Genomic DNA, 22,176 nt, shown 5'->3' with positions numbered 1-22,176 from the left:
TGACATATTGAGCTCATCATTGGGACCAGGAACTAAAATTTATTGATAGGGTGCAAAATGAGGTGTATACACTCACCTATCAAATTATTCAAAAAAAGAAGTATTGTTCTAGATATAGACAAATTATAAGTTGTGACATAAGAAGAAACACACACATCCAACCACCATAGGGAAACCTAATCCTTTTGGTCTAAGGAGCTTTGTCCATAGTGGGACACATGAGTAAAATTGCCCCTTGAAAATCGGTTTGCAAGAAGAAGGTGTCGAAGAGCATATATACACACGGTTAAATTTACAATTAATCCATGTGGGACACTAGGATCATAATAGTTAACATTTCCTTTCCTACATTGTAGTTTACTTTCACTAGCTTTTAGTCTCTAAATACTTTGGGTATGTTTGACAACTGTTTTTTCCCCTTATTTTCTGTTTCTAAAAACAATTTTCCATTTTTGAGACTAAAAAACTTGTTTGGCAACCCAAAATGGACAGAAAACAAAAATTGTTCTCAAAACTCAATTGATGAAAGAAATTGAAAATATGTGAAAGGTTATTTTTAGTTTCTAATTTTTAAAAGTCAATAAAAAAATGCATTTAATTTAATGAATCTGAATCATTTAATGAGCTAGCATTAGAGTTCAAATCCTAGGAACAACATATTTTAGTATTTTTCTATTTTTTTCTTGAAAAAAATATCTTTTTAATTTTAACTAACTAAACATGTTTTTTATTTCAAAAATACAAAAAAAATTGTTTTTTCTTTATATTCCCAAAAACAAAATTTTGAAAAATAGAAAATAAAAACTATTACCAAACATTACCTTTATTTCTAGCTCAGTTTAATCAACTTAGTCACTTATTAGCATTGACGTAGCTAGGTTAGCTGTTGTCACCTGGCATTAAAATTACGTAGCACCTAAAAGTCCACTTAGCTGCTAATTAAATCACAGAACAAAACTTCGATTTGGCAAAGTCCTCATAGTTGAGACAATCACAAACAAACGACCCATGAATAATGGGTCTAGTAGCTGCTGGAAATATTTTAGTGAATGAGCAAACAGCTAATTATCTCCATGTGTGAAAGTGTTTGGAACACACCCACACCAACATTCACTTTATTGAGACATAGTTTCAAAAGACATAACCACTTTGATACATATAGAGTCCGTTTGGATAGAACTTATTGCTGAAAACTGAAAACTGAAAACATTGTAGCAAAATAATTTTTAAATGGGTAAAAAATACTGTTCATGCTAAAAGTTACTGTTCATTGGCCTAAAATCACTGTTCATGGCCAATGAACAGTAACAAACACGCGTAAAAAAAAAAAAAAAAAAAAAAAACTGGACGTGGACGCAGAAAAGTGCTATCCAAACGCCCTCATAATTTCAAAAGACACAACCACTATTATTTTAATTGCTCTGATGTTAACTAATTGGCCATGAAAATTATGGTAAGTCTTTTAATCGCTAACACACTGTTATAAGTCAAACCCTTAACTAACTTGCACTAGAAGTTATACCAATTGCACCGTTTAGGTAATATCCATCTCAATCACTTCGTGCTTATTATGCATGCCAAGTTTTAATTTTATTTGAAGTTCGGAGCAATTTAATCCAAAATTTTTTATTGAATATTTGAAATATAATTTTATACTTTGTACTAAAGGCAGTGGAGGTTTTTAATTTTTTTTTTTTTTTAATACGATCTTTTGCTTGTTGAGAGCATCTTTATAAAAAATTTTAAGATGAAGATCGCTTTTAGTAAATATTAAAATGTTCACTAAAAAAAGGTACCTACAAGGAGTATCTAGATGGTGAGTTTATTTGTTTAAAATGTGACGCTATTTAGAAGATCGCAAATTTAACCCACCACATTATTGGTTTATGCGTTTTCAAAGAATCTCTTGGGTAGAGAGTAGAATAGTTTGGTCGAAGACTAGGATCACTTCCTTTTATACATCTTCGAAACCACATGGATCAATATATAGTATAGTAATATATATATATATGTGTGTGTGTAAGTATGTATATACATATACATATATATTAGAACATGTTAAAAAAAAATGGACCCTCTTGATTTTAGCACAGAATCCTTTTTTATTGTATAGATACAATAGAATTTCAATTTATGGAATCCGTTCCATAATAATTGCTATTTATATCCGACTAAGATACTAACCGAATTTTGGTGAAGGGAGAGTTCGAACCCTCACATCTCTTATTTGACTACAAAAAATTTAATTTAACTGTCTATTAGCACACAATCCTTGTAACTTTTTTTTTCAAAAACTTTAATCTTTTTTAACTGTTAATATGAAGTCTCAAGTGTGATAATATTTTCCACGAATCTTTTTTATTAAAAAAAAAGTATTAAGCAACTCCTACACGTTGCTGGCAAATAGAGGGACAATGGATGAGAGGTGCGTTGTCGGTGCTTGAAGACTTACGATCCAAGATGATGGGGAAGCCAGATACAAGGAACGACAATGATCCATCATCACTTCTGTGGGGAGTAAAAAGACCCTGATGGGGATGTGGGCCTTTGGGCCATGCTAGGGAAGGCCGACCTGCTCTTGGGTTTAGAACTTGTTAGTACTACGGGTCGGCCCATACGCCGAGGATCCGAGGATCCAGCCGAGGGTGAATTTCCCTTCGGACGGACACCGGAGAATCCGGGACTTCATGATAAAGGTTAGGGAATGACACGGTCAAGACCGATGGTTAAATGGGGGAAACCCTTGAATGTCCTAGAAGCACCGATGTTAAGGAAATACCAAAGATAAAGGCTGTCACCTCCACATTAAAGACCCTGCACCTACCACCCTGGCCGCATTAATGGGGAAGTGACACCTGAACAGTAGAAGGGAAACTTCTGGTTACTATTCAAAGGTACTGAGAAAAGAAATATCTAGGCTAAGGGGGAGTTGGGGCAACACGTGTACAAAGTATCAAAAAGAAGAGTATTTAAGGAGCAACCTAGAACAGAAATAGGGGGCTCCCTTCTTTGTAACCTAAAAAGAAAAAGAAAAAAGAGAAAGAGATAATATAAGAACAGCTCTCGGCTTACGTCCGAGCAGGTTGATTTACAATATTCCTTGTTGTTTTCATGTGTTTGCAATATTTGGCTTGTCATTTAATCCTCAAACACTTCTAACCTGGGTTTCAAGCCCACACTCTACAAATACATATTGTTTAAGGCTCATTGGGCCTGAGCCCATAACTGTTCTTGGGGCCAGGTGCAATTGTGCACTTACAACTTCTACGCCAAAAACTGCATCATATATTAATTCAAGACAACATGGATAATCTTCTCTATTTTTATTTTTGTTATATATATATATATATATATATTTTTGCATATCTTTTTATTTCTCGTCAATATGAAACATGTGAAATATATGAAACATGTGAAATATTTAGAATTTTAAGATATATAATAATAATAATAATAATAATAATAATAATAATAATAAAAAAATCTTGCGTGTGACTGTGAAGTGCGAACAAGTTTGTTGTTTCGTCAAATTAATTAATACTGATTTTATATAGTGTTGTCTTCCTCGTTTTCAAGGTTTTGTTAATGGTAGCGATCATGGGTCCCCTTTATGAACCTGAACCTGACCCTTCTCATTTTTCACACCTTTGATTCTTTCCCTCCTCCCACGGCCCTAAATTGCACGTATTAAGGACACGTTTGATACACTGAATACAGATTATAATATAAATTGTAATATTTATTACTGGGAGTAAAATATGTTGTAATTGAATAACTAAATCTACTCATTAGTTTGGTGTGATTTGTAAAATTAGAATAAAATTTAAGATTTATTTTAGGAAATATCTCACTCATAGTCTCATACAATTATATTTCTTAGAAAATAATATATTTCAAATTTGAGAGAGATGAGTTATTTTTTGACGATTTTTTATTTCCATAATTGTTACGTGAATATAGAAAGTTTGTTTGAATAGCATTTCTAAAAAAAAAAAAAAATTATTGAATAGCTAAACCATAAAAATAATTATTACATTACAATATCTATTATAGTCTACCAAACATGCCCTAAGTGACACAACACATGTAATTTTTTTTTAATAAAAAAATAGGAGGAAAGGTGGAGACATTGTTTGTTTTTGAGAAACTGGAGACATTGTTTATGAAAGTTCGATATTACAAATACTAGAGCTAGTTTTGACCCCCAAATTTTAATTGTGGTTGGATTAATTTTAGGCTAAACATAATTCAAGTGGAATATAGGTAATTAGCCAATTAATTAACTGAAGCATTCAACAAGTGCATGGATGAACACAATGATGCAATGCTAAAATGAAAGGGCAGTAGGGAAAAGAATATCAAACTCAAGATAACAACGCGATGTGATATTGAAGAGGAAAACCGAAGAATTTGGCGTAAAAACCTCTCAGTGGCCCTCCAAGTCAAAATGATATACTAGGGAATAAGTTGGAGTACAAGGATACCAAAAAGATCTTCTAAGCCTAATCTAATCAAAGTACTTGAGCTCTTCAAACTTCAGCTACCAACGGATTTCTCAGAGTCTTGTTTTCACTAGCTTTTCGGTTCTAGCCATACGTCTCAATTGCACCGCCAAGCCTAACATGCTTAATTTGGCAAAGACCTAATGCTTCCCAAGCTCCAAAACAACTCTCTATACTTTGAATGGGTGTAGATTGTGTTTGAGTAAAATCTTCTCTTAAGGTATAACAATGAGAGATGGGAAGGAGAAGAGACGATAAAGAAATTCTCACTCAAGGATGAACTGTTCTCTCTAAAAGGTGAGTGTTGTAAAAAACTCACAAATTCTCTCTCTAAAGTTTTTCTTCTGATAGCCCCATTTCAATTTTGTGGGTAAGGAGGGTATATATGGTATGGGTAAAGAATGTGAAGAGCCACACAATAATATCCAACTACTAGTGTATCTCGCAAGTTGGCCAAGTTGCAAGTTACTCACGAGGCATCCTGACTCTTGAACTTTCATATGTGCTTCTCAGATGATCTTTCTCGGGTTTAGCAATCCTGAGCCAGTTGAGAGCTAGTCGCAAATTCAACTCTCTTGAGCAATCTTCACCAAATTAATACTAATTAAACCCATTACAATTAAATCCCACAAAATACAAGGAATAAATTAATGAAATTACAAATTTTTTTTCATGTAATACAGCTAACATAAATGTAATGTAAAAAACATAACATAACATTTTAAACCCAAGACCTTCTGCATTGATACCATATTGTAATAAAACAATGAAGAGAATAGAGAGATGGGAATAAACTGTATAACTTTTTGCTTTCTGCACATTAAGAGAAGAGATTGAATATATAAGCCTTGTAATTGATTAATTACAGAGGTAAGTATCCTTGATTAGGTGAAAATCAAGGATACAATAATGATCCTTTAATTAAATTAACTTAATTAGAGGTTAATATATAAATATGAAAAATATATTATTCACCAACATCGTAAAGGCTCAAAAGAAAGACTTAGGCCTACTTAGAATAGTAGCTCCCAGTCCTTCAAACCAAGCGCAATACAATGAATTTTAAAGAGAGTGGGCTTCCAAGTCAATTGCAATGCAAAGAAAATTACAAGCTTAAGGCTAGTAGAACCGAAGTGGTTAACATGAATGAAAAGAACAACAATTTAGTACGAATTCTTCCTCGAGTGGGTCCGAGGATAGATCTCTCATTTATAAGCAATGATTATCTTTCTTCTAGAGTGTTCCTTTTCTCTCTCTCCTTATGTCTTTTTTCTTGGAAAATGTTCATCCCCACTTTCTAGAGGGTTCCTCTCCTTATCTAGTCACTTCCACTGCATCTCAGCCCTCCATCTATATATCTCAGGATAACATTTTGGATACTTGTCCCATTAGGACCCTTCTGGAGGTGGTAGAAAGAGTTGAGCTGTGAAGTCACTATTTAGGTATTATTTTCTCATTAATGCAGCCAATTAAGTTGGTATAGAGCATTGAATGTTGAGGTGGGAGGTGTCTCCCTTAGGAGACTTCCTTCCTCCACCCCAACATGTCTTGTACTCTTCATTTGTCATCTACTCCCTTACCCTAGGCTTTCCGAGGTACCGATTGCCATTTGGTCTCTTTGTCCTCCTTGAGTAAGTGAGGTCCTCGAGGTTTGGCTTCGTTTCTTTGCCTGGACTAGCAAGTTTATCCTCAGGTAGGGTACCCTGGTCCTCGTCCCTCCCACGAACACTATTGAAAAATGATATTACGTGCACAATAGAAATAAGAGAATATGAATGTTATTGGTTCTAATATGAATTCATTACTTATAATTACTTTTTTACTTATCAGTAACTACCAATAACAACCAGCTACTTAAGATTTTTCATAAAAATATTGCGAAAATATTATAGGCATAGGATTTCTCTACAAGTAATCATATTTAGCATGAAATCATTTTCTTTCTCATAATTGATACTAATTTTTTTTTATGAGAGAAATATCAATAGATTATCTTTAACTTGTTTTAATGATAATAAGTTTCATTATTATGAATTTATTAGCTTACACTTTTTGAAACATTTATAAATATTGTTATGTTTTGGTCGAAATATATAATTATGATAGTAGTTGTTGTATAGCCTATACTTAATGGCTTAGATGATTAAATAGGAAATACCATTTTACTATTTTAGTATTACATCACCTAGCTATTTTTTTTTAATTTTATTCTATTTTTTTTAAAAAGATTTAGAAGCCACATTCCCATGGATTTTTCAGATGATAAAACTTTTTTAGTGGATTGAGAATGTAATATTTAATAAAAAAATGTTTTTAGTCATATCATTATTGCATAACACATTGCTTTCCCTCAAATTTCAAAGCTGGTGTAATCGCTGTGGGAGCAAAGAATAGAATATTAGCTAAATAATAATACGCTTATGAGAGTTTTTTTTTGATAACTTCTTAGGCCCTAAAACAAATATTAATCAAAACTTTCTTATATACATGTTTGTTTTGGCTGTATAATATATCAAATTCTTTCTCATATAGGAGTAGCTCCCAATTTTAAATCAAAATGAAAATAGCAGGTGTAGGGACGAAGGGCTCAGATAAGGATATTGGGCCGTGAGCCGCACCCGAGGACATCAAATAGCCCTAGGACAGATAAATACCGACGAAGACAAATATGTTATTGAGCCAAAGAAGAGGTCGAGTCACAGTGAACAAGTGATGTTGTTCGAGGAGCGACCTCTCCTCGGACGGTAGATTAGAGGCTTGAAGTTCGACCACTCATCAAGCCCTAGGCAGTGGGCAACCATGCTTGGGAGGCTAAGCTTCAGTGAGAGGTGAGTCACTAGAGAGATGAGAAATATTTGGGCAGAAAGCTGTTACCACTGCATTGAATGCTCTGCATCTAACCCCTGGCTGTATTAATATGGAAGTGATACTTGAACAATAACTTTCAGCCTTACAACTACTCACAAAGATTTCAGGAAGGTGTTGATGGGACAAGTATCAAGAAGATTAGCAATCTGATCTACAAGTGGAAGACTCGGATGAAAGAAGAGAAGGACATATAAAAGAGAAGAACTCCATGACAGAAAGAGAGGGGGTTATATGAGATTGAGAGAGAGAAAAAGCACTGTGTAGCTAAGAACTTGAATATTTGTGTAAGTCTAGGAGAAATATATAAGAACATTCCTTCCTTGGACCTGACCAAGAAGCATTTTTCTTTGTCCAAACTGTTTATATTGTTTATCTTGACACGAACCAGCTTATCACCTAACTCATTGAATGTTCAGTTTCAAGCCCACTCTCTTATAAAGTCAATGCTTTGGGCTTATTGGGCCATTGCCTAAACCGCTTAGGCTGTGGACCGAATCTGGTCTTTACAATTGGCACCGTCTGTGGGGATTTGAACATTCTTGAGCTTGTTCAACTATGGTGGGTTCATGACCAAACCGTGAAGAATCTGTAGGATCCCAACGTCAAGATCATTTTATTAATCTTGAGCGAAGGAGAGACCGTGAAGTTAGTGTGCACACGACTCATATCGGCAGGAGTCATTCTAGGAGTAGGAGCCATGTGTCTCATGGGGAGGATTCTAGAAACCTGCAGTTGGAGATTGATCATTTAAGAAGGAAGCTGCGCCGTAAGCAAAGGAGAGGGACTCCCTCAAGCTCGAGGTCTCAATCTGATGATGATGATAGTTATAGACCCAGATTGAGGACACCCCCAGTGAGTCTTTCTCTTACGATGAAGATCACCATTATAGTCGAAGGAGTAGAAGCCTAGCCTACAGGGGCTTGGGGAGTGATGATACGAGCAGGATCTTGCACCAAATATCAAAATCACCGTCTTCACGGAGTATTGAGAAGGGAAAACTTCCTCGGCGATTTACCCAGCCAAAATTTACCATGTATAATGAAAGGACGGATCCAGTGGAACATGTTAGTTATTTTAACCAGAGAATGGCTATCCACTTCTAGAATGAGGCCTTGATGTTCAAGGTATTCCCATCTAGTTTGGGACCGGTGGCGATAAGATAGTTTGATGGGCTAGAGGAAGGATCAATTGGCCCTTTTCAAGAGCTTACTAGAGCATTTGGGGCCTGGTTTGTCACCTGCAGTAGAGTGCCTCGCCCCTTGGGCTCTTTACTGTCTATAACTATGCAAAAGGGGGAGACTCTGAAGACATACTTTGATAGACATTAGGAAATGTTTAACGAGATAAAGGGAAATTTTGATGACGTAGCGATAAGAACATTTAAGGTCGGTCTGCTTGCTGAGCATGATCTGAGGAAGTCCTTAACTAGAAAGCTTGCCTGAAGTGTGCGTCAGCTAATGAACCGAATTGATGAGTATAAATGGGTTGATGAAAATCAGCAACAAAGAAAGGGGAAGGCGAAGGTGATTCCCTAGGACCAAAGGGATTTCAGGTTAAAAAGGTATAACAATAATCGGCCTAGGAGAGATTTGGCTGGACATATCGGGCTTGCTGCTGCCTAAGTAGTCAACACAGTGTTCAGGAAGCTTGTACATCAAATCTTGAAGAAGATAAAGATGAGCCATACTTTAAGTGGCCTAATAAGATGGGAGGAGACCTCATGAAGTGTAATCAAAGCTTTCATTGCCAATACCACCAAGACCGAGGACACACTACAGAGGATTTTAGGACTTTACGTGACCACCTAGAACAGCTGCCAAAATTGGGAAGTTGAAACAGTTCCTGTATCAGCCCACTAGGCAAGGAGGCCAGGTCGGGTCGGCACACTAGAGGGATGCTTCCTCAAGACCTCCCTTGGGAACAATCTGTGTTATTCTTACTACCTTAGGTTGGATTGGTTCTTTTCTATCAAGGGTTATGTCCATAGCAAAGCCGCATGCTGAGGATTTGACCCTTGATTCTAAGAGGGGAAGAATAGAAGTCTGACCAGCTCTAAGCTTCTCTGACAAGGATAAAGTTGGAACTTTCCAGCCACATTAGGATGCCTTGGTGGTTACCCTCCGGATAAGGGGGGTATGATGTGAAGAGAATTTTAGTGGATCAGGACAGTGAGGTAGAGATTGTGTACCCCGACCTGTACAAGGGGCTTAAGTTGAAGCCCGAGGATTTGGTCAATTATGATTCCCCTTTGATGGGGTTTGATGGGAAGACAGTTATCCCAAAGGGCCAGATTAGATTGCCTGTTCAGGTAGGATCAAAAGTCGTGGAGGTAGACTTTATTGTGGTGGACGCATACTCCTCCTATACTGCTATCATGGCAAGACCTTAGCTTTATGCCATGGGAGCTGTTTCTTCCACCTTACAATTGAAAGTAAAGTATCCTTCAGGGAACCCAGTCGAAGTTAGGCTATGGCTAGATAGTGCTTAGTGGTGGCCATTAGACATCAATCTAAGGGTGAATCCTCGGCCATTACAGAACGAGATTGATAGCAACCAAAGAAGACGATAGTGTCCTCAGACGCTGTGGTAGAAGGGGCAAGATGTGAAGAGTTGGAGAAAATCACTATTGATAATGATAACGAAAAGTTTTTTCAAGTGGGAGTTTAGCTGCGTCCTCAAGAGAAGGAAGAGCTGGTTGTTTTCCTCAGGAACAATGTTGATGTGTTTGCGTGGAGTACTTATGAAGCTCCTAGGGTAGATCCAAATTTCATCAATTATCATCTGAACATTAATCCATTTGTCACCCCTAAGAAACAACCGCCTCAGCGCTTTTCTAAAAAACATTCCGATGCTATCAAAGAAAATGTGGTAATCTTAAGCGTGCAGGGGCAATAAAAGAGGTGTTTTACCCAAAATGGTTGGCCAACACGGTGGTGGTAAGGAAAAAGAATGAGAAATGGTGAGTGTGTGTGGGCTTCACAGATTTAAACAAAGCTTGCCCTAAGGATTCCTTCCCAATACCTCGGATAGACCAGTTAGTGGATGCGATGGTTGGTCATCCTTGGATGAGCTTTTTGGATGCCTTGGATACCATCAGATATCATTAGTTTTGGTTGACCAAGAGAAGACTGCTTTTGTAACGCCCAATGGGAACTATGATTATAAGATAATGCCATTTGGATTGAAGAATGCTGGGTCTACTTATCAAAGGATGATGATTATAATGTTTGGACCTCAGCTTGGTAAGAATATTGAAGTCTACATAGATGACATGGTGGTGAAAAGCAAGGCAGAGGCCGAGCATATGAATGACCTCAGAAGTATTTTTGAGGTGTTGAGAAAGCATAGGTTACGCCTTAATGCTTCTAAGTGTTCCTTTGGCGCCATTTCAGGCAAGTTTTTGGGCTATATGGTCACCCATTGAGGGATTGAAGTTAACCCTGATCAGATTAAGGCAATCAATGATTTACAACCTCTTCGGAATCCTAAAGAGGTCCAAAAGCTGATAGGAATGGCTGCAGCCTTGAACAAATTTATCTCTTAGTCTGCAAATAGGTGTAGGCCTTTCTTTCAACTTTTGCATAAGTGGAAAGGATTTGAGTGGAATGAAGAATGTGCCTTAGCCTTTCAGTAATTGAAGGATTACCTGTCTAGGCCACCCATTATGTCTCGATCCAAGGAGGAAGAGGTCTTTTTGCTTACATTGTTGTGGCTTCCCATTTAGTTAGTTTGATATTAGTAAAGGTAGAGAATGGAATACATTGGCTAGTCTATTATGTGAGTAGGTCACTACATGAAGAAGACATTCATTATTTACCCCTTGAGAAAGGTATTTTGGTAGTGGTGCATGCTACACGGAAACTCCTTCATTACTTTCAAGCTCATACATTTGTGGTTTTAACTTAACTCCCTCTATAGTCATTGCTCCAGAAGGCTGGTTATACAGGGAGAATCGCCAAGTGGGGGATGATTTTGGTGGCATTTGACATCAAGTATATGCCTCGGACCTCCATTAAAGGGCAAGTTCTTGTAGATCTGGTAGCAGAGTTTACTGAGTCTCAAGCAGGGGTAGAGGATGGGAGCATAACTCAGAAGGAAAGCAAGTTAAGACAATTTCTCTACAAGGGCTGTCATCTTAGAAGTTATATATTGATGGAGCAGCAAATCAAAGGGGATCTAGAATGGGTCTAGTTGTAGTGTCCCCAAACAAGATCACCATTGAAAAATCTATAAGGTTAGGCTTCTCAGCCATGAACAATGAGGCCGAGTATTAGGCTCTGTTGATAGGAATTGCTATGGTTCAGAAGATGGAAGGAAAAGTTGTGGAAGTGTTCTTGGATTCAAGGTTGGTTGTAGGGCAGGTAAAGGGAGAGTTGGAGGCTAGGGATTTGAGAATGTAGGGGTATTTGAATCAAGTTTGGCCTTTGCAATCGAGTTTTGAGTTTTTCACCATACAATAAATCTCAAGAAGCAGAAATACACATGCCGATTCTCTGGCCACTTTGGCAACCTCTTTTGGACAAGACCTACCTTGGGTTATGCTTGTTAAGGATCTACATAAGCCCACCGAGGAGAAGAAAGAGAAGGTCCAAGTTTACCAAATCACGGTAGGACCTAGCTGGATGAATCCTTTGGTCCTATTTCTCAAGGAGGGTATCTTGCCTAGTGAGAAGGGAGAAACAGATAAAGTACGGAGGAAAGCTCATCGTTTCTGGTTGTCTGAGGAGTAAAAGTTGTACAAGCGTTCCTTTTCTGGACCATACTTGCTTTGTGTCCACCCTAAGGTAATGGAGCCACTTCTAGAAGAGTTGCATGAGGGGATATGTGGAAGCCATATGGGGGGCAGGTCACTATCACATAGAGCCCTCACTCAAGGGTATTGGTGGCCGAGTATGCAGAAAGAGGCACAAGAGTATGTAAAAAAGTGTGATCAATGCTAGAGATTTGCTCTAAATATTCATAAGCCTGGAGGTGTGCTCAATCCCTTTTCTAGTCCATGGCCTTTTGCTTAGTGGGGTTTGGATATTATAGGACCATTTCCTAAGGCTGTGGGAAACTGAAGATGACTTGTGGTCGAAACTAATTATTTCACGAAATGGGTGAAAGCTGAACCATTATCCAAGGGATCTCGATGCAAAGAGGTTTGTGCTAATGGGACCAGTATCAAGAAGATTAACAATCTGATCTACAAGTGGAAGACTGAGATGAAAGAAGAGAAGGACATATAAAAGGGAAAAACTCCATGACAGAAAGAGAGGGGGGGTTATCTGAGATTGAGAGAGAGAAAAAGCACTGTGTAACTAAGAACTTGAATATTTTTCTAAGTCGAGGAGAAATATATAAGAACATTCCTTTTTCAGACCTGATCGAGGAGCATTTTTCTTTGTCCAAACTGTTTATATTGTCTATCCTAACACGAACCAGCCTATCACCTAACTCATTGAATGTTTAGTTTCAGGCCCGCTCTCTTATAAATTCATTGCTTTGAGCTTATTGGGCCATTGCCTAATTCGCTTGGACTGTGGACCGAATCTGGTCCTTACAGTTGGAATCTCCAATACTTATGTAAAAAAAAAAAAATGTAAATGTTTAACCTAATATCATTTTATTATAAGAAATTTATAAATTGATGTGAAAGTTTACATGATGAGTAATTCTACTTCAATCAATTAATAAAAAAATTATCAAATCAACTCTTCAGTGAATTATTTAACGAAAAGACAAATGCTGCCTTTCATGAATAAATCTTTTTTAGATCTAACAATTTCAACACTGCTAATCACATTGTTGACAATAACAACCGTATGAACGCCCTCAATCTCAACCTTGTATGGATTTATTATTTATTTGTGATCAGACTTATTGTTTCAAGACATAATTATGATAGCTGTGAGTGTTATGTAATAGTTCACATAAGTAATGTTACCTCAATCAATTAATAAACAAATGTCAAGTTAACTCTTCAATTAATTATTTAAGCAAAAGACAAATGTTACTTTTCATGAACAAGTTTTTTTTTGAATGAGCATGAAACAACCCAAAATTTTAAATCCAGCGATTTCAACATCGTTAATGAAAATGCTAACATTAACAACCGCATGAAGCCCTCAATCTAAACCTTATATATAAGAATTTATTATTTATTTGTGATTTGACTTACTGTTTCGAGATATAATTATGACAGTTGTGGGTGTAATGTGATAATTCACATAAGTAATTCTACCTATAGCAATTAATAAACAATTGTCAAGTTAACTCTTCAACTAATTATTTAACGAAAAGAGAAATGTTTCCTTTCATGACCAAACCTTTTTTAAAGGGCACGAACAACCCAAAACTTTAATTCCAGTAGTGATTTTAACCTCGTTGATGACATTCTTGACATTGACAATCACATGAACACCCTCAATCTCAACCTCTTGTATGAATAAATTATTTATTTGTGATTAAACATGTTGTTTTGAGATGTAACTATGATAGATGTGAGTGTGTGTTTGCAATGTTGTTGGTTGTATGGGTTTTGATGAATAATTGGCAATGGTCTAATTGGAGTTTCTATGAGGTGTTGGGTTATATATGGGGAGATCAATTAGCATTGATCATATGTGTTTGTATGGTAAAGTGGAATTTGAGATAATGTGTTCTGGTGGATGTCTTGTATTTATGGTATTGGGTGTCTATAGACAACAATATGATTTATGGTGCTATTTGCATTGAGGTTGCCAAACTTGAGGTGGCATGGTTGTGGAATACAACATTGCTGTGAGTGGACATAGTAGTTATTGGAGATAGAACTAGGATTTCAATTGAGAGGGGGGGGGGGGGGTGGTGGGGTAAATTTTTCATGAAAATCCAAACTCGTATTCATTTAGTATTTATAAAATATCAACAAGAGAGGAGATGAGATAATTTTTTATTAATACATTGCAACACAATTATCTATTAAAATGGAATTCAATGTTTTTTTAGATTTTGCGAATCATTTATGATTGATTTCATACTAAATATTGTATATGTTTTTCCTTTTAATGTAAACAATCAAGGACTTCATTAAAAAATAATTTTTCATTTTGTTGAGAAACTTAGTTTTAACGACATTCATAATTGAAAATATCACTCTGTAGTTGTAGTAGAAATTGGAAAAGTAAGCACAAGTATGGTCAATGTATAAACAAGTTTGCAGGCTATTAATTTTATGGTCCTCACTAGCCATTGTAACAATTCAGAAATACTTGACAAATTTTAAAGTTTGGATGTTGTACTACATTATGCTCATAATGATGAAGTACTATTTCCAAAAGTTTTTTTTCCTTTATATGTGACATTGTGTGGAGAAAACTTGTTTTCTAACAAAACAAATATCATTGATTATGACATATTCAAGCAGCTCTCTAGAATCTAGAGTTATGCTTAGTATAAGTAACTCCATTGCATGCTCACCCTACCAAGTGATTTAATTCATGTAATTGAAAATTTATTGCAGTATAGAAACTATTTACTTAATAATGATGCTCAATGATGAAGTTATCTTTATTGATTAAGCTTAACTTTGTCTCTCAACAACACGTGCATTCATATCTTGGATATCTATGTTATTTGCTTTATGAAATAATATCACAATAATTAGTAAATCATCTTGTCAATCATCTTTATATTTTTGGATAAATGTGTTAGTAGATAAAACAATATGTATGCTATTTTAAGGGAGTAATTGCAATTAACCCACTTGTGGTTTAACCCATTTTAATAAGCTAACTCTTGGCCTAAAAAATGTCAATTAACCCACTTGAGGTGCTTTCTGTTAGGCAGCTGTAGCTCACTTCTCCTATTGTTATTAGAAAAATAGGGATAAAATTGTCTTTTTAATATGTTTTATGTCTCTCTTCTCCATCTCCTACTTTGAATCCAGAACTTAAAAAAAAAATTCAACTATACAAGAGATCCCAAGATCAAAATTTCACAAACCCATCCACTAAGAATAATCCAAACGTCACTTACCAAAACCCAAAAGCCAGTGTTCCATTTTCTTCTATAAATCCTTACATATTATTCAACCAACAAAAACCCACTATCCAAAGTATATATGAGAGTTTGGTACCAAAGACAATGAAGATTTGAAGCATATGGAAGGGAGTGACACGGTGTTGACGTTGTTGTTTTGTTTGTTCTCTTTGAGTTTTGGCACTATTTCTCTCCCTTTGAGAATAACGTTTTGGTTTGGGTTCACTCACCCTGTGTTTGGGTCAAGAAATGGATAAATTCATAGAAATTCATAAATGGTAGGATTTTAAGTTCTTTCATTTTGAATCCCATCGTTTACTAATTTCTTAGTTTGGACATAAAATTTACACACAAATTTAATAGTTAAAGCTCTTTCTTCTTTGCCATCCCACTCCTTTTGGTCCCATAGCCATGAAAAGGCTCTTATGATATCGGCGTCACTACTCCAGAAATGGTAGCATATGAACTTTATTCATCCTTATGTTAATAAAGAACAAGTTCTTGAGCCATGGGTAAATTGTATTAAAAGAACAATATAAAGGTGGGTTAGTGATGGAACCCAATTGAAACACCAATGCTAAGACAAATGTACGCCTTGATATTCAAGATAATGTCTAATCTAAACTAAAAAATGGTGAAGGAGGGAGCAAGTTCATTAGAAAATAAGAAGTTGTCAGGATTTGGGTTTACCTATTTTGTAGTTTCGATCTGGGTTCACTCAAGGAAGAACAATGATCAACAATCGCAACTCAGTAGCAAAATGATTCGATTCTGTCCCAAACAATCACTCAAACTAACTCTTTGGGTCCAATGAGTTCTGACTGTCGGAGATTGTCACTTGTTACTGTCGTTCCACCACATCGTTGCTGCTGACGTTAGATCGACAACCTTGGGCTTTCCTTTAAACGGAGATCTGCCTCCATTAATTCTCCACGTCTCTCTAACCCTAACCTATACAAAAATGTTAATTTTTCTTTTCTTTTCTTATGGAGTTGTTAGTTCCTACTTTATTGAGTGAATTGATATGGGTGTCACTAATTTTTCTCGTATATGCACATTTTTAGATTATGGATCTCAGACTTTACAATGGTGAATCAAAGTAGTTCTTAGGAGGCTATTTGATCTTTTTATGTTATGTTTTGGTCTTAAAATGTGTTTTTCTAACGAAAAATGGTGAGGTAGGTAATTGTTGTTTAATAGAAGTCACCTTAAGTGAGTTAAGTGATACTTTTTAAACTATGGGTAAGCTTTATTAAAACGGGCTTAAGCACAGGTGGTTTAATTGCAATTATCCCTATTTAAAATGTCTTGAGATTGAGATGGACCCAAAATGTCGTATTTACAAACAAGAAAAAAAGACAATCCATCATGCATTGTGGTCATGCCTTTTGGCTATGAATGTGTGGGCATTGTTGCAAGGTAAATGCAAGAATGACCTGTTGACATTGTCTATAATATATTTTATTTGTTTCATCGGACTTTAGGGAGTGCAACATTAAGGAGAATTTTGGGCTATGTTAGAGTGGTGATTTTGAATGTTATAAATAAATTTTTTTTTTTGTTGAGAATGTTAAAGTTCATGCATAGAAAATAATGGATATGGCCCAAGTTCTGTGGCAGGACTTAAAGATTGTAAAAATTTTGAATACATCTGCCTAGACTTTCTACAAAGGGCTAAGGATAGAGGTATAGAGTTGTGCTAGTGGTTATGTGGATTAGTTTTACTATTATAAGGTGGATAATGCTTAGAATATTCTTTGCAAATGTTGTGTTTTCATTTGTTGTTTGTATAGTGAATGGTTCACATGTTGCCACTATGTTGGCTTTATATATTGCTACATACTCTTATTTTATGAATAAATTCTTTTCTAAAAAAAGAGTCTTGAGATTGACATTGCAAATATTGATAAAGTAAATTAGTGATCTCTACAAAATCTTTTGTGAGATTTAAGATGAAAAAAAATTCAAAGGAAATCAATACCTCATATGCTAAGTCTACTTCTCCATGTTTTGAACTTCATCAATGATGATAAGTTAAACTACACATGTTGCACTGAACATTTTTATCAAGCTAGAATTTGATTTAGAGAGAGAACTTCAACGAGATTTCCGACATGTTGAAAGTACCAACTAATTTTCTTATAATCTCATACTTATTAATGTTTGTTAGACCGTGAGTTATGTCATTTCACTTCAAAATCAATTGGTGATGAGAAAAATACTCAAATATTTTATGGCATTCGACATCATGCCTCGCAAGCTTAATTTAGAGTGGTTGTAGGGAGTTGGATTGTGGTCCTCTAGCAATGTTAATCATGTGTAATTTCAACAACTTTGGCAACTTTTAATTGCTTATTATGTTTGGATGAAACACTAACAATATTGACAATTGAGGTTAATTTAGTAAAAATGTGATGAACAAGAAAACTTCTTTGATGATGCCACTAATGCTAATCATAAGCAATGTGCAAAAATAGTGAATGTAGTAAGTATATGGATAATTGTTTGAAACCAAAGCTTCTAATCCATTCCACTAATATCACATATTACATGCATCATTGTATTATTGCCTTTGTATGTTTTGAATATCTAGACTATGATATTAAAATATAGAATATATTTCATTTCTCAACACTACAACAGCTACTTGATTAATGTAGGTTTGTGATACAACTTCACTTGAGACACTCCTTGATCTTCAATTTAATGTAAGAGACCCTTGGTACAAACCCTGGGCGCATAAACATCGCAACAAGATCTAGTCCTTATGTTTATTATGACCTAATATGACTTTAAATACATCTTGAAACCCTAGTGCATGGATCCCTAAGTTTCCTGGTCATCATGTGCTACAAACTAAGAAATTAGTTTACTCTCGTCTCGACTAGTCAACTGAAGTCAAGCTTTAGTGAGGCTCGATCAGTTGACCTATAGTTGAGACAACAAATAGCTTCAACTTCTGAGAAGATTTTTGAGCTGTTTTTTGCGTCTTTAATGTTGATCTTAAAATCCTAATTTGAACACTAAAATTACAATTCAATTACAATGGGCATAGGGTTTTGAATAAGAATTTAGCTACACGCAATACAATGACCCTAACAATTGTGATTCTTATACCTACTGCCTCTTTCAAACGGCTTAATGGGGGATTTAAAAGTGAATATGACTCCTTGACGTGTTGAATTCTAATCCATAGATCTTTAGCTTAATAGAAGGAGGGAGTTGTGCTTGTTGGTGAAAGCAAGACTCTATAATGTGTGTTGTAGCTCACTTAATGTTGAGATTTGATGAAGAAATCGATTTGTTTGAGTGTCTAAAAAACAAAGTGTTGTACTTTTTTCTCTTTCATGTTTTATTTATGATTCAATTTTGATTTAAAAAAAAAATTATATATAGGGTTGTATTTAATTTCATTACGACTTCTTTTCCTTATTTCCTTAAAAAAAAAAAAAAATTAGCATGTAACCCATGCAAACACATAAATGCATTTAAAATTAACACAGTTTTTGTTATAAAAATATAAATAATTAGTCAAATTATTAAAAAATAAAGTAGACACATGCATACGTATAGATAAATTTAAAATTAAACACAATTTTTATCATAAATATATAAATAATTAGTCAAATTATTTTTTTTAGAAAGTAAAGTAATTAGTTACATATGAAAATTCTTACCTAAATTTAATACTATTTATGATAATTTTTTCTAATTTTTAATGAAATATAATGTGTGGTGATCTTTGTTGTGTGGTGATTCTTATTGAGTATATGTGATTGATTTTTTTTAAAAATAAATTTTATAGTTCATTAATATTAGATTCTTAATATTTTGTACTCATTAACTCACTTGACACAAAAATTTAAAAATTTAAGTGGATAATAATTGTGGGGAGTAAAAAGACCCTGATGGGTATATGGGCCTTTTGGGCCGTGCTAAGGAAGGCCGACCTGCTCTTGAGTTTAGAACTTGTTAGTACTACGGGTCGGTCCATACGCCGAGGATCCGAGGATCCAGCCGAGGGTGAATTTCTCTTCGGACGGACACCGGAGAACCCGGGACTTCATGATTAACGTTAGGCAATGACATGGTCAAAACCAATGGATAAAAGGGGTAAACCCTTGAATGTCCTAGAAACACCGATGTTAGAGAAACACCAAAGATAAAGGCTGTCACCTCCACATTAAAGACCCTGCACCTACCACCCTGGCCGCATTAATGGGGAAGTGACACCTGAACAGTGGAAGGGAAACTTCTGGTTACTATTCAAAGGCACTGAGAAAAGAAATATCTAGGTTAAGGGGGAGTTTGGGGCAACACGTGTACAAAGCATCAAAAAGAAGAGTATTTAAGGAGCAATCTAGAACAGAAATAGAGGATCCTTTTTTGTAACCTAAAAGAAAGAAAACAAAGAGAAAGAGAATATATAAGAACAGCCCTCGGCTTACGTCCGAGCAGGTTGATTTATAATATTCCTTGTTGTTTTCATATGTTTGCAATCTTTGGCTTGTCATTTAATCCTTGCACACTTCTAACCTGGGTTTCAAGCCCACACTCTACAAATCATATTGTTTAAGGCTCATTGGGCCTGAGCCCGTAACTGTTCTTGGGGCCAGGTGCAATTGTGCACTTACAATTGGCGCCGTCTGTGGGAAATCTAGTCTAGAAGAGGCAGGGATACTATGGCAGGCTTAGGTGCTCACCATGCTGAGTCACAGGGATCACAGTCGGAAGACCATTTCGAACGTCTTGAACATCGAAGGGATCGTGAGGGGAGCGTCCATACAGAATATCCAGGTGCTAGCCATATTCATGAAGGGGGTAGCACCACCCACGATGAGGGTTCTAAATCCATGCAGAAGGAAATCAACCGTTTAAAGAGAAAGCTACGCCCCGCCAAGCGTAGGTTTTCACCGTCCTCATCTAATTCTTCCTCAGAGGAGGATAGGGGAGCTGGCTACAGCTCAAGGTCGCGCTCTCCCACCAGTGCAACATCCTCCGGTGAGGAGGGCGACCGGCCAACTCGCAGACGTAAGAAGCCTCGTTCTAGGGGCTTAGGCAACGATGCTATGAGTAGGGCGTTGCACCAGCTCTCCAAATCTCTATTTGCACGGAGGATTGAGAAAGGAAGGCTTCCCAGAAGGTTTACCCAGCCCACTTTCACCATCTATAATGGCCGGACTGATCCGTGGAGCATGTGAGTCACTTTAACCGGAAGGATGGCGGTGCACTTTCACAACGAAACACGATGTGCAAAGTTTTCCCTCTAGCATTTGGGACCTGTTGCTGTAAGAGGTGGTTCAACGGCCTTAAGTCGGGGTCTATAAGTTCGTTTGGGGAGCTTACTAGGGCATTCGCTTCACGGTTCATCACGTGTAGCAGTACCTCGGCCATTGGACTCGCTGTTATCCATGCCCGTAAGGGAAGGGGAGACGTTGAAAGCATACTCCGATCGTTACCTTGGGAGATGTTTAATGAAATAGATGGCGACTTTGATGAGGTGGCGCTTAATACCTTTAAGGTAGGCCTCCTGCGATCACGACCCGAGAAAGTCTTTGACTAAAAAGCACTGTTCGCGAGTGTACGTCGCCTCATGGGACTGTATTGACGAGTATAAGAGAGTGGAGGAAGACCAACAACAAGGAAAGGGAAAGGAGAAGGTTATCCACGGGAGAGAAGGGATTTCGGTCGGACGGATATCACAATAACAGGCCGAGGAGAGATTACGTTGGACAGTTCGCCTCGGCAGCCCCTCAGGCCGTGAACACTGTATTCTGGGAACCAGTACATCAGCTACTGGAGAAAGTTCGTAAGGAACCCTTCTTTAAATGGCCTGATAAGATGACATGAGACCCCGTGAAGAGGAATCACAACCTCTTTGCCAAGACGTACCACGGGATGTGGGCCACTCTGCGAGAATCTCGGACCGTGGAACCATCTGGAGCAGCTCGTCGATGAGGGAAAGTTAAAGCGGCACTTGTGTCGGCCCAGCTGGGGCGGGTCGGTCAAGTTGGCTCAAACAACCGAGAGGAACAATACATCTCGGCCGACGTGGGAACAATTAATGTTATCTTCGCCCCGCTGTGGGCCAGGCTCAGGTCCCACTAGGGTGATGGCGGTTTCCCATCCACAGACCGAGGATGTGGGTCACAGGCCGAAGAGGTTAAAGGGCACTTTGCCCGCCTTAGATTTCTCGGAGGAGGATAAGGTAGGGACTATCCAGCCCCACGACGATGCTTTTGTGGTTACCCTCAGAATAGGGAACTATGACGTGAGAAGGGTGATGATAGATCAGGGCAGTGGTGCAGATATCATGTACCCTGATCTATTTAAGGGGTTAAGGTTGAAGTTGGAAGACCTTACTCCTTATGATTCGCCACTTATAAGCTTTGAAGGGAGAGCCGTTGTGCCGAAGGGACAGATCCGTTTGCCCGTTCAATTCGGCTCAGAAACGGTGGAGGTGGACTTCATCGTGGTTGATGCGTACTCTCCATATACAGCCATCCTTGCCAGGCCTTGGCTGCATGCGCTTGGAGCCGTCTCCTCTACCTTACATGTTAAAGTTAAATTCCCCTCGGGGGAATGTGTTGAGGAAATCCTCGGCAGCCAATCGGTAGCCAGGCAGTGCATATCGGCTGCAGTGCTGCATCAGACAGAAGCCGAGTCTTCGGCTTTGATCACCAAAGACTTATAGCAGTTAACGGCTCCTGATTCATCTGGAATGGTGACAGGAGATGAGACACATTGCGAGGGATTAGAGAAGTTTCCAGTGGCCGATGACCCAAAGAGATTCTTCCAAGTCGGT

The sequence above is a fragment of the Castanea sativa genome, chromosome 4, assembly GCF_040712315.1.
Source record: "Castanea sativa cultivar Marrone di Chiusa Pesio chromosome 4, ASM4071231v1".
Lineage (NCBI taxonomy): Eukaryota > Viridiplantae > Streptophyta > Magnoliopsida > Fagales > Fagaceae > Castanea > Castanea sativa.
Note: the sequence above shows the minus strand (reverse complement) of the source record.